We start from the raw sequence: 15,052 nt of genomic DNA on the forward strand, positions 1-15,052 counted from the left end.
TTTGTTTTATTATTGTTACTCAAGGGCTTCGCCGTTGACATCTGTTGTTGGATATCCCCAGGTGACACTGTGACAGTTGAAATCTCCGATAATAATAATAATAATATAATAATAAATAATATCGAGTGACCTGGCTGGCTCAGGTCTGGTGTCAGAGTTTTCAGGTCGCAGCTGATCAATTTCAGGGCCTCTGACATGACCTAACGACTGCTTTTTAGGCAGCCGGACCGACGACTTAACGTGTCCATCCGAAACACGGGAGTGTTTCGTAAAATCTCCGATGACTATCTTGGCTTTTTTATTATCAAAATTCCCAGGCTTGACGAATTCAAAGGTTGTGTTTGGTGGCTTGTACACTGAGGTTCTCTACATGATTCAAGCTCTATGGTTTGAAATCTCCACATCATTGTTGCAGGTGTAGGCAGTTGATCGAATGACAGGTCAGGCTTTGCAAAAATGGCGCTTCCATATTCAGTGGGGTCCTCGAGGACTACTCCATTCCGGCTATCTTTGGTCTATAACTAGTAGGGCCTCGATGTGTCTCTTGCAGGCTAGAATGTCCAGTTTTCGTTGCTTGCACAATGGTAATCCCGTCCTGTCTCCAAACCTATGGATTGGGGTACAGTTAAGATTTAATTCACGAAAACGTCGACAACCCCAAAAGTAAGTCTTTTAATTGCACTAACCTTGGAACTGGCGAGGAAGTGGACTGTATCTCGTGTGTAGAAGTTACTGCTGACGATATCCTGTCTTTATGCGTAGGCCTATATGATATTGCACATATATCACGAAAACGAACGAGGTAATTACGTTCAACTCGAACGCCACGGAAACAGGAGACACGGAACGAAAAAGATGTTGACTTCTCGACAACGCTTCTTGAAGTGGTGGTTAGAAAGATAAACGGGAAGGATGAAGGAGGGGTGAGGGAGAGAGGTTATCTTGCCTCTTTGGGAGAGGGGGAAGGGGAGGAAAGCGCAAACTAATCAGCCCACAATCAAGACTGCCGATCCTCCATGAATCCACCACACAATATGATACAGTATCATCTAAACTTGATACACAACACCATAATTTGATACTAACGTTGCATGAATCCTACAAACCATGCGATATCTTCTTAATATGCTATATTTTATCTTGCCTACATCCTGTACATTTTCTGTATTGAAATTGAATTTTACTTTTACATTTTCTGTATTGAAATTGAATTTTCCTTCTACATTTTCTGTATTCAAATAGAATTTTTCTTCAATATTTTCTGTATTAAAATTGAATTTTAGTTCTACATTTTCTGTATTGAAATAGAATTTTACTTCAAAAATTTCTGTATTGAATTTGAATTTTACTTCAACATTTTCTGTATTCAAATTGAATTTTATTTCTATATTTTCTGTATTGAAATTGAATTCTACTTCAACATATAAGCAATTCAAGCAATTTGTTTAATAATTCAGAATTACACAACTTAAAGAAAAGTACGACAGGCGTATAAGCCCAAAACGGTTCCAATTCTAATTTATACAACAGTCCAAACGTATTTACATGTTCAAACATGTTCTGTATTGATTGAATTTTACTTCTACGTTTTTCTGTATTGGAACTGAATTTTACTTCAACATTTCTGTATTGAAATTGATTTCAACTTCTACATTCTCTGTATTGATTGATATAAAAACACACATATGTTGTCAAATTCTACACAGTTTTATCATAGAGAAACAATAGCATAAGTAGATATCCCATGGTATAGGGCGTTTATGTCGCAACTTTTACTGTTATCTCAAGCCGATAGTCCACTTAGTTTTTTCCCGTGAAGCTTTATGACGCTGGTAGTCTCTCATATTGTTCCGTTCATACACTCTTACCCGGTCAAAACAGTAACAATCGACAATAATCGGCTTGAGATAACAGTAAAAGTTGCGACATAAACGCCCTATACCATGGGATATCTACTTATGCTATTGTTTCTCTATGGTTTTATTTGGTACAGAACCATGGTTTCGTGAACACACAGGTCACATTTTCAAGCTGCATTGATTAAATTTTACTTCTACATTTTCTATATTTAACCTTCCTGTAGTCGCGCCCTTCTCAATCACACAAGCAGTCGCGTGATGTATTTTGTACAACATCCAATTATCCAAGTGTTATGTACTCTGTTAACTGTCAAAACATATCAATCAATTGTATAATTACTTTTTCCATCTTCTTAGTTTATTTTACGCCTATGAACATTTGGATGATTACCATTTCATAGCCCAATAAGGTACACCAAGCAAAGCCATAAATTCTGTGTTATTGGTTCGTTTACATTCCCCGTATACAGTCTTTCCCTATTTTATGCACTGTCGCGACTAAATGACACCTAAAGACTGAACCAATGCGCTCGGTTGATACTGCAACTCAGTGCAGTGATGGGGGAAAGTTTTGGAATGCATAGGTGACTCATTCACTGACACCACCCCATTCAATAGTTTTTATGCAGCAAAAAAACTGACACTGTTGTACTTTTTACAAAAGCGCGACTGCCGGAAGGTCAAGTTCAATTTTACTTCAACATTTCCTGTATTGAAATTGAATTTTCGCCACACTGCACAGAAAGCAGCTGTTTTCTAGTCCCTATGTAGATCTGAAAGACCTTGTTTGCAGACGACTCTCATCTGATGTAAGAAACAGGTTTCTTTTCCGGTCTAGGCCAGAAAGTGTTCTCTTTCCAGCCGCTTGGAAGTCCATAGTTAATAAGTGATCCGCTAGATCAGGCGAGTGTCCACTTTCTTCATCAAAGTCGCCATGATTTCAGTTCGAGTTTCGAATCAAACTAATTCAGCATTCGCTTCGCAACCACTTTTATTCAATTATTTATTGTTGATTAGCGCATTCCAAATTTTCAAAAATGCTTGAAGATGACGACGCCCGTGATATTCCAAGTGAAATTTTAAAAGAATCTGAAATCCTGACTGCAAATCTTCTTCCACTAAAATCAAGAGATAGGTACGATAACAAGTATTCTTTATTTATTTTGTCAGCAATACCTGTAGTGTGGTGAAAAATATCGTTCGCACCACGGGCAAAAATGTTTTTTTGGCTCTCAATCTTTTCTAGTCCTCGGCCTACGGCCTCGGACTTGAAAACCGATTTCAAGCCGGAAAAATCTCATTTTCTGCTCTAGGTGCGAAATATACTATTTACTTCAACATTTTCTGTATTGATTGAATTTTACTTCTACATTTTCTGTATTGAAACTGAAAAATTTTCTGTATTTTGTCCAGGTCTAGAACACCGTCTCGACTATGTCCTGCGTTCCTCGGTGGTCGGCATCTCCTACTGGAGCGCAATGACGTCACACACCGGTTACTGGAACAATCCAGACGTTGCCTACTTCATACTGACTCAGATATTCCCTAATCTGGAGCTCGAGTCATCATCTTCGACGGTTGCCAGCAGTCCTAGCCCGTCGCCGGGCGAAGTGAGTTCTGTGCCACTGCTAACCAACCTCAACCTGGCTCAGGAGGAGGGCGAGGAGGAGGTGGTGGTGGGAGGTGGAGGAGTGGGTAGGTGAGGTATGTGGTTAGGTTAGGTTAGGAAAGGTTTTGTTTCTCTTGTTAGGTTGTGTTTGTGTTGTTAAGTTATTAATAAAGTGTGTAGAATTGATGGTGATGTTCTGAAATCTCTTAACAATAAGAAAACAAAGATATTGTCAAATTTCTCTGAACATTTATTAAAAACTTTAAAACATAACCATGGTATCACGTTTAGCAACGCATAATCAGCTGTATTGAGGATACAGAAACATTCTTAACCTAATCCTAGAATGTTTCTGTATCCTCATTCCTCAGTACAGCTGATGATGCGTTGCTAAACGTGAAACCATGGTTCTGTTTTAAAGTTTTTAATAAATGTTCAGTGAAATTTGACAATATCTTTGTTTTATTATTGTTAAGTTATGTTTTCAAGGTTGGGATTGTTTCTTTGAAGAGGAGGTTAGGTGTAGAAATAGAAGGAGAAGGAGGAGGAGGAAGTGGAGAAGGTTAACTAGAGTTTCTGTTGTTAGGTTATGTTTGTGAGATTAGAATGTTGTTTATATGAAGAGGCTAGGACCAAAAAGAGAAGGAGGAGAAGAAGAAAGAGAGATAAGGAAGAGAAGGAGAAAGAGGAGGTTAACTTGAGTTTCTGTTGTTAGGTTAGTCTGTGAGATTAGAATATAGTTGCTATGAAGAGGCTAGGAACAAAAAGAGAAGAAGAAAGAGAGAGAGAAGATGGAAGCGAAGATGAAGAAGAAAAGAAATAATATTGGATTAGGTTTCTGTTATTAGATTATGTTTGTTAAATTAGAATGTTATTTTTATATGAAAAGGCTAGGACTAGAAAGAGAAGGAGGTGAAGAAGAAAGAGAGAAAGAAGAAGGAGGAGGAGAATATGAAGAAGAGGAGAGTGAGAAGAAGGAGGAGGAAATTAAGAAGAGGAGAAATAATATTGGATTAGGTTTCTGTTGTTAGGTTATGTTTGTGAGATTAGAATGTTGTTTATATGAAGAGGCTATGACCAAAAAGAGAAGGAGGAGAAGAAGAAAGAGATGATGATGAAGGAGAAGAAGATGATGAAGAAGAAGAAGAAAAAGAGGATTAGGTGTCTGTTGTTAGGTTATTTTTGTGAGGTTGGGATTTTTTCTATGAAGAGTCTACGACCACAGAGAGAAGGAGGAGAAGAAGAAAGAGAGAGAGAGAGAGAGAGAGAGAGAGAGAGAAGAAGGAGGAGAAAATTGAGAAGAAGAAGAAGAAGATTTTCAAAATTTTCTCTAAAAATAACTTTATCAATCATTAATTTTCATAATGTGTTCTTCGAATTGTTGCCAAAAAATACAATTACTTTCGAAATAGAATAATTTGTTGTAGTTGAAACTTCTCTATAGTGACGTCCACGTTATAATGACAGTATTTGATCAACTTTGGTTTTGCTATCCTTTTCTATCATTAGACAAAGCCGGTGGTACTATCCTTTTCTAGGTCCACAACGATGCCAATTATGTTTTTGACAGTGTAGAAATATAATTAATTAATGCAGAGAATTGGCATCGCTATTCTCCCATCTTTATCCACTGCCATTATAACGTGGACCTCACTATAGAAAATGTGTTATTATACTATAAACAGAATACTTATATTTTGAGACTTGGACAAAATATCCGTGTTGCCAAATTGTGCTAAATTTCAATCTTTCCATACAAGCCCATATGACAGGATGTATTCAATTTGGCAACACAGTCGATGCAGAGTTGCCAATTCGAATATATCTGATCATATGGGCTTGCATGGAAAGATTGAAATTTTGCACAATTTGGCAACACTGATATTTTCTCAAAGTTTCAGGCCCGGTTGCACAAAAGCCGATTAAATTTTGATCAAGTTTAATTTTACGAGAATCAATCGGAGAAGGCTTTTTGAAAAGAAGGTTTCTCTGATTGGTTCTCGTGAAATTGATCACGGTTAAGATTTAACCGGCTTTTGTGCAACCGGCACTCAGCTTGTTATATTCAGAGTAAAGAGTTATGTTAGGAACGGATTTTATTTAAATTTTTGAAAACTAAATTTATTTTCTATACTACAAGGAAGTACTGTACTCTTTTCTATTCTATTTGTAATGGGTCTGTATGTCTGTGTTATATTTTAGATTATTTCTCGTACTCTAGTATGATGTGTAGGTAATTTTTCACCATCATTTTTAGTTAGTTTGAAACCACCAAAATGTATAAAATATAGATAAATGTCTAGTAGAAAATTGTTACAATCATCCATTGAGTTCTAAATTTTTGTGCCAACAACTATCGAAAAATTCTTAACACATTTATCAATGGTGATATTTTAAAATATTTGGTAGTTTTTTTATTTTTATAAAATTCTAGTAAAGTTTAGCATTTTTTACAGAGTTCAGAAGCCATCATGATTGAGCAGTTTTGAAGGAAATAAATTGAGGAAAATTAGAATTTTTCAAGCCTGAATTGGGAAAATATTATCTGAGTATTCAGCATTAAAGAATATCCGAATTCGCATTCCTTGTTTGAAAAAAACGTGTAATATCGGATAAGACCTCTCTCTTGTTTTAATTTAAATATGTGAGGAAAAATTAGAATTCTCAAAGCCTGAATTGGAAAAATATTAGCTGAGTATTCAACATTAAAGAATATCCGAATTCGCATTCCTTGTTTGAAAAAAAACTTGTAATATCGGATAAGATCTCTCTCATATTTTAATTTAATAATATATGATTGATTGTTTCCATTATAGATTATAATAGAATCTATCTTGTTAATTAGTTTTTCAATCAAGAGAGAAACCATAAATGTTGTCCATTATCAACCTAACCGTAGTTCCAAAGTTGAGAATGGCTATTTTTTCGATTAAGATGTGTCAGACTGAATTTTGCCATTCCGTTCTATACTTCCAAACTTTCCACTTGGAAAAGTTTGTTGATGAATTTCAATAATCTGAATATGAATTCTCTTGATTTGTAGGTCCTAGAAACTAGAAATAGTTTGTAAAATGGTTTACTGTCTTTGTTATTGGATTATATACATGTTTTCGATGAAATATAACAATTACTTTGAATAATTGAACAAATTATTTATAGTAATTGGAATAATTAATAGCAATAATGAGTTATGCCTTGGATTGCCCAATCAAAGTTGAGAATCAAATTCTTACAAACATAATTAAAAATGGAAATATAAACTTCAAAATAAATTTATTTGAAGGCCAATTTTTATATCTATATCAAGTTTGCAATAATTCCCCTTAGCATATTTCTATCCATGGTTTGTATTCCTATTATATAGATTAGTGTTATTGGTAATATTTTGTTATTTTCTTCTTCATATTTATTATTATTTTACCACTATTACCATTATGTTTATATTCTCGCTTTGTTGCTGTATCTATTCCTTATTTTATTGGTGCAATAAATTTGTAGTTCCAATTGGAAAAATTTAATAAATTTGTGTTTTTATTTTATTTTGTATTTGTCTTATTTTGTCACATTTTGTTCTGCTCTTTTTTTATTTGGTTTCGCTCTTATTTCTTTTTGTGTTGCTTCTTATTCAAATTCTAATTGTTAAGATTCAGAAGGAGATAGTCAAATTTAGAAGCTATATAAATTATTCTATAGTGAGGTCCACGTTATGTTGGCAGTGTTTGATTGGCAAAGGTATTGCTATCCTTGTCTATCATTCAACAAAGCGGTAGCGCTATCTCTGTCTCGCTTTGCTCTGTTGCCAGATCATATTTCAACAATATAGAATTAATAATTTAATTAACAAAATATTTCTTCTCAATTATGAAATTATTGAGAAATATAATTGCTTGTTTAATAAAATATAATTGATTATTGAATGAGCGAAGCGAATTCTATGTTTCAAGTCAATTGACATTTGTTTTGTTTGTTTGTACCGCAGTTATGGTCCAATTTGGATTAAATTTGGTATACAAGTACATTGAAACAAGGCGCAGAAACGCATGTATTCAAAATTCTTAAATTCATCCCCGTTCCAAGATGGCGGCCCTTTATTCGGAAATTTTCCCCTAAAAATCAACCCAACTTTTCAATAATTTATCAGATCAGGTTCAAATTGGGCTCATTCTTATCAGCGCTTCAAGGTGCTATTATTTCATGTATCACATGTTGAAAAATTTCCAATTTTTGGAATTCGATTTTTTTTTACAAGTCCCAATCCAAGTTTCAGATTTTCACCTTTTCAACCGTGCTTTCGAGCTCAAAAGTGTGGAGGACCTTTATTCTTCAGCGCTCCAAGGTGGTCTTATTTCATATATCACATGTTCAAAATTTTTTAAATTTAGAATTCGATAGTTCCCCCCCCCTCCAGAAGTCACAAATTTCAAGTTTCAGATTTCTTATCTCTTCAGCCGTGCAACCTAGCTCAAAAGTGTAAGGAACTGTTATTTTTCGCCCCACTTGGATGTAATGAGCTGGTTTTCGTGCGTCATATGGAGGCCGAAAATGACTGTTTTCTGACCAGGCCGGTAAAAGTTTTACGGCCCTAGGGCTGTAAAATAACCTTGAAGTCAGCTGATTCTGATTTGATGTTAACGTGTTTACAAAATGGTTCATGAAATGGAATCAGTTTATGCTTCTAGAGTTGAATAAGTATTCTGCAATAAGATAATATCATTTTATTTGGATGAATAGATTTATATATTATAAATTATTCAAATTCGATTTTCAGAGTAGGATAGAACTTCTAACCTAAACTTCCAAAGTCAACGACAACAAGCATTGTTGACGTTGACATTCAGATTGGCCAAATTTCAGTGCTAAAACAGCTGATCAAAAAATGTTTCATTATTTGTGTTTATTATTCAAGAATCAAAACATTTATAATAAAATCATCTTAATTGGAAGAATAAAAAGTATAAACTCAACCTTACATAATTGAACATAATCTTTTAGGTTATTTAGACAAATCAGATTAAAAAATAAAAATACTTCGACAATTTCCTGATATTCAGATTTGCTAGAGCTATGACCTTCCTTTGCTTTCGGAAGTGCCTAATAAACAATAAATTATTCTCATATTTATATTGTTTATTTTTCTGTGTTTCGAAAAATAACGTTCTCACCATGGGCAAAAATGTGTTTCTGGCTCTCAATCTTTTCTAGTCCTCGGCCTACGGCCTCGGACTTGAAAACCTATTTCGAGCCAGAAAAGTCTCATTTTCGGCCCTAGGTGCGAAATATACTATTCCAGCGCTGCAAGGCGATCTTATTTCATACATGATATGTTGAAAATTTCGATTTTTTTATAATTCAATCATTTGCCCCCCACCCCCCAAAAGACCCACATTTCTAGTTCAGATTTTTTATCTCTTCAACCGTGCATCCCAGCTCAAAAATGTAAAGAACTTGTATTTGTCAGCGTCCACCACCGATCCTATTGCATTTATATCATACTCTAAATCCAATTTGTATGTGTGTTTGTGTGTGAATAGGCGGGCGTGTGTGAGAAGTGATTGTAGTGAGTGTAGCGAATTCTACTGTTCTCTGAACTACTAGTTTCAAACGAGAATGAACTGTTAATATTACATCAATAAACCTGTATCAGCTACCGTCTATAGAAGGCATTGACAAAGACAGAGCATCGGCAACGTTTTTCTCCTTTCTTTCTTCACTGCCATTATAACGTGGACCAAATCATTATTTCCCTCAATTTTTAAACTATAGGCTACCTGTATTTCTAACTTTGAAACAGTAGCTTACAATAGTTATTTGTGCAACTAGTGCGCAAAGTGACAGTTTGCTGCACCGAAAGAAACGTTTACGGAATGGTTTCTTGAGTGCAGCAGAGGAACTTTGCGCACGTATTTCACATTAAGTTTTTCCTACAGTTACCATTGAATATGAAAAGTGGGTAATTATGGGTAAAATTGCCTGAAATCCATCAAATGTTTTTCTGTGTAATTTTATTATTGATAAAAACCTTAATCCTAAAATCCTAAAGTCCTCGTTGTCGTTGGTTATAATATATAATAGTAATAATTAGCGCGTTGTGCTTCGTTGCTCACTATAGCAGCCACAGCAGTCACTGTTACCAACTTCATTTTGATTTTGCTGCACTGTTGCTCCATATAACCTACTAAGTATTTTGCGTTGCCATGTTGCAAATCTGGAGTGCAGAAAAATTTTTGCCGCACTAGAGCGGAAAAGTGATTCTTTGCGTTCTGTAATCAGTGCAGCAATGGCCACTTTTCAACGTAACTGTAGGAAAAGAATGTTTTACACTTTTCAGTGGTGAAACTCCAAACTCTTCCGCATTACTAACTTTGAAAAGCATTCAAATCAATAAACTAAAACCCATATTTTATGAGTAGAATAGAATATTTTAGAGAATCCTCAACAGTTATTTTCGAATCTAGAATCATCTTTATGAGTAAAATAGAATATTTTAAAGAATCTTCAATGATTATTTTCGAATCTTGAACTCTTAAGGCTCAACTCACACTTCGGCGACTCAGGTGGAGAAGAGACTGGACTCTAGTGGAGAGCATGTGTTTTGAAATGGTGACGTCGCGGAGACTAGAATCGACTGGTCTGAGTGTCACCATTTGGAAACACATGCTCTCCACTAGAGTCCAGTCTCTTCTCCACCTCAGTCGCCCAAGTGTGAGTTTTGTCTAAGTGTGAGTGGCATATCACTGCACGAGAGGAACAGATTTTTCACGAGCTGGAAGGCGAGTGAGAAAAACCTTTTGAGTGCAGTAACAATAATTTATACTTATACAGGGTGACAAAGTATAACGGGAACTTTTAAAAACGCCATAAAACATTAGTGGGAAGAGAAAAATGTTTTTATTCAAACTAATGTTAGTTCAAGACGTGCCATTTAAGAATTATTAATAACATCCATCACTTTTTGACAATTGCTTCTTTAAGATGGCTTCCTCCTGTACGAATACACTCTTGAAATCTGTGTTGATGATTACTGCAACATTTCAGCTGGGATATTGTTATTTTCATTTTGAATTGTCTGTTATGATTCAACTAACGTATAATTCAAGACTTGCCATTTGAGAATTATTAATAACATCTACAACTTTTTGACAATTACCTCTTCAAGATGGCTTCCTCCTGCAAGAATACATTCTTGAAATCTGTGTTGACGATTCCTCATTGATCGCTGCAACATCTGCGTTTCCTGGTCCCATGATCTGTCCACCTGCGATTTTTTGTTTGTGGAGCTATCTCAAATCAAACTTTTTCACAACTTGACCAATAACTGTGGTTGAATCATAACAGACAATTCAAAATGAAATTAACAATATCCCAGCTGAAATGTAGCAGCAATCATCAACACAGATTTCAAGAGTGTATTCTTGCAGGAGGAAGCCATCTTGAAGAGGTAATTGTCAAAAAGTTGTAGATTTTATTAATAATTCTCAAATGGCTAATCTCGAACTGTACGTTAGTTTGAATAAAATCATTATTCCCTTCCCACTGTTTTACGGCGTTTTAAAAGTTTCCGTTATTCTGTGTCACTCTATATGAGTTGAACTTTTTCATTCTTTCCCCAAATTATACTCATGGTAATACCTGAGATAATTTCAGCTCGAAGTATAATATAATATTCAAAATTAATTGTTGGTAAATAGGTCATGTACATAAACTCTATTATTAAAAACAATATAAAAACATGAATTAACCTTTTATTTAAAACATTTCGAACAACTAGTTTCATTAAGGCTGTTCGATACACATTTTCATGTTTATTCAAATTTGATAATGTTTTTCAATATAATATTGTTTAGATCATTATAAAGCTGCGTTTAAACAAATTTATTAATAAAATGTTAATAACTTAATCCTCATAGATTCTATTAGATTGAACGGAACTTGACAAACACATATGTTCATCATGTGTATGATAAGATATGTTCAATCTAATAGAATCTATAAGGATCAAGTTATTAACAAGTTGTTGAGTGAGAAAAAGTGGCAACTGAAATTTTTAAGTGGTCTAATAAGTTATGGGTTGTTGAAGTGCTAAACTCTGTTTTCTTTCCAGATCATAAACGGTTCCGAATTTTCCATTGGAGTTTTTTTTTATACATTCAGTATATCATTGGCTTTGTTCTAATATGCGTTTTTTCGCGATGTTGTTTAAATATTTGAATGTTCAAATGTTTATATGTTGCGCATTTACTGCGAAACGCGGTAATAGATTTTCATGAAATTTGACAAGTATGTTACTTTTTAAATTGCGCGTTGACATATATACAAGGTTTTTGGAAATTTTGCATTTCAAGGATAATATAATAGGAAAAAGGAGTCTCCTTCATAGGCCAATATTAGAGTGAAAATTCAGACTATAGAATTATTCATCATAAATCAGCTGACAAGTGATTACACAGATGTGTGGAGAAGCCAGTCTATTGCTGTATTTCCATAAGGTCTATAGTTTCAATCAGGTACTTGTGGATGAGAATACTGCGTGAGGTCTACTGTTCACAGAACTACTAGCTATTTAAATTGGATAATCTTTTTCAATATAATTATTGTCAAGATCATTATAACAATGAGAAAAAGTGGCAACTGAATTTTTTAAGTGGTCTAATAAGCGAGTTATGGGTCGTTGAAGTGCTAACTCCGTTTTCTTTCCAGATCATAAACGGTTTCGAGTTTTCAACTGGAGTTTTTTTTAATACATTCAGTATATCATTGGCTTTGTTCTAATATGCGTTTTTTTCGCGATTAATGCCAAAATAAACAAGTTATCGAATTTACAAAAAATGTTACTTTTTATTTATGAACGATATGGGTAATAAAATGTTCCAGTTTGGAAAGATACATTTTTGGAATTTTTAAGAGAAGTTCCAATAATATAGTTGAAACCGTTTATGATCAGGAAAGAAAACGGAGTTAGCACTTCAACGACCCATAACTCGCTTATTAGACCACTTAAAAATTTCAGTTGCCACTTTTTCTCACTCTTATAATGATCTTAACAATTATATTGAAAAAGATTATCCAATTTAAATAATAAAAATCAGGTGTGGCGCACTCACACAACTTTCCTTGCCGTTATGAAAATTGATCACCTGACACTAGTGTTCACGCGCATCTCAAGTCTACTATTCAAAGATCTGAGCCAGCTGGTGACAGGACAATAACGCTGGAGACACACGAAGTCTGCTATCTCTTCTTAGTGAATGATTTAATAGAATCAACAGTTGCCAACAGTTTGCAATTGAATAATCACATTTTCTCAAATTTCAAGCTTATTTTCAATTTTAGGTGAAAATGTTACTGGACACTGATTGTAGAGATTTTCATGCTCAATCTTTTTCACTCGAAATTTTTTGTTTAAATTATATGTGAGACCTGATAATTGGAAATCTAAAATCAAACTTTGCATGGATGGGGCGGAGATCCTGAAATTTTTACAGATATGGGACTTGTGGCAGTTGATATAGCTCATCAATGTATATTTTAGATACAAAATCGTTGGAAACGTTTTCGAGAAAATAGCGAAAACCCTTTTTTGACAACCATTTTAACCGCCATCTTGATTATCAATGATTTTTTTTAGGTATAAATTTGATCAAAATCGTTGGAACCGTTTTCGAGAAAATCACGAAATACCCTTTCTTGACAACAATTTCGCCATTTTAACCGCCATCTTGAATTGCATTTGATCGAAATTGTTCGTGTCGGATCCTTATACTGTAAGGACCTTAAGTTCTAAATTTCAAGTCATTCCGTTAATTGTGAGATGAGATATCGTGTACACAGACGCACATACACACACACACACACACACACACACACACACACACACACACACACACATACAGACCAATATCCAAAAACCACTTTTTGGGACTCAGGGGACCTTGAAACGTATAGAAATTGGGGTACCTTAATTCTTTTTGGAAAGAAAAACTTTCCTTACCTATGGTAATAGGGCAAGGAAAGTAAAAAACAATGTGCCGAACAGCCTTGACTAAAATGGACTTTTAGTTATTTGAAATGTTTTTAAATAAAAGGGTATTTCATGTTTTTATAATTATAGTTTTTAATAATTTTCAATAAAGTAGATCATACAAACGAAGTGATTTTGTAAAATCTATTGTACAGTTATGCGAGTCTATTGTGTATCATATATCTATGCAGCACTGATTCTATCTCTCTCCAACTGTTGTAAATAAATAAATAAATGTGACTGATATAGATCTAAGAACTATGCAATATTGTGGCATTTTTGTTTTAAAAATATTAATACTGTGGCATCATGGGATACAGGTATTTTAACTTGGTGGCGGCTGTAGGGTTGTAGATAATATTATGATGTGTATATAATTATTTGTAGATAGCTTATGTGTTATTTTATTTAGGTGGTTAGGGTTATTTCAAATAAATGTTGTGACTTTTAATTTATTTTTAAACAATGTAGGTACAGAGTGATAAGAACTTCTATAGTGAGGTCCACGTTATAATGGCAGTGTACGATTGACAATACTGTTGCTGTCCTTTTCTATCATACAACAAAACAGATCTCTCTCTAGCTTTGCAATGTTGTCAGTTTGCCAGAATATTTTATTTTTACTTTTCACAGTGACTGTGCAAAAGTTGACTAACAATATTCTCAGCCGCCATTTTTTTTCTTCATTCTATCAAAATACTTTGGTACACAAGTCGTATAATTGATTTTAAATGTATTTTTGAAACGATTAAATAATTTTTAGACATTACCGTATGAAAAACACAAATTAAAATACCTGAAATGAAATTTTAAAGTTGATAACACTAACCATGACTTTATCCATGCTTCAGTTTGCCTACACGTTTAGGTTAGACCTACTCGTACCGGTATAAATAATAATTGAAAGGTTATTTCAGAATTATTTCCAATGAAATTACTTATTTTAAAAAGTATTTCTATTTTTCTATAATTTTTGAAAGAAATTGGAATAGAATACCTACCAAATAACTTAATTTCTGTTGTTTTGAAATTCAGATTGGTGTATCACAGCTTTTTAAATTAGCCGCCATTTCAGGTTTGTATAAAAATAAAAATCTGATCTCAGTTATGGAAGCAAATTTTTGAATCAAATTATGAAAAAATATATTTTATTGATTAATTCGACATTAAATTGATTATTTTATTAAGGAAATGATAATTATTATTAGATCAAATTTAATGGGATGAATAGAGTAACAGCTGTGTACACTCAGTGGCAAAATGGAGAGACTTGGCAACGTTTTTCTCCTATCTTTCTCCACTGCCATTATAACGTGGACCTCACTTTAGGGTAATCACTGTATTTAGAAAGTAAGTTTGGGTCCACTCGTATATAATATATTGTGTAAATTATTATTATATACTATGTTCTGTGATAATTGCCAAAATGTGTATTATAAATTTACCGGGAAATATTATACAAAAGTGAACTTGTGCTTTGAGAAAAAAATTGATGGGAGAAAAATGTTTGTTTGATTTACCTGATTATCAACTGATTATGGAGATGATTTTCTGGAAAAATTGTAA

This window comes from Nilaparvata lugens, chromosome 14 (assembly GCF_014356525.2).
Source record: "Nilaparvata lugens isolate BPH chromosome 14, ASM1435652v1, whole genome shotgun sequence".
NCBI lineage: Eukaryota > Metazoa > Arthropoda > Insecta > Hemiptera > Delphacidae > Nilaparvata > Nilaparvata lugens.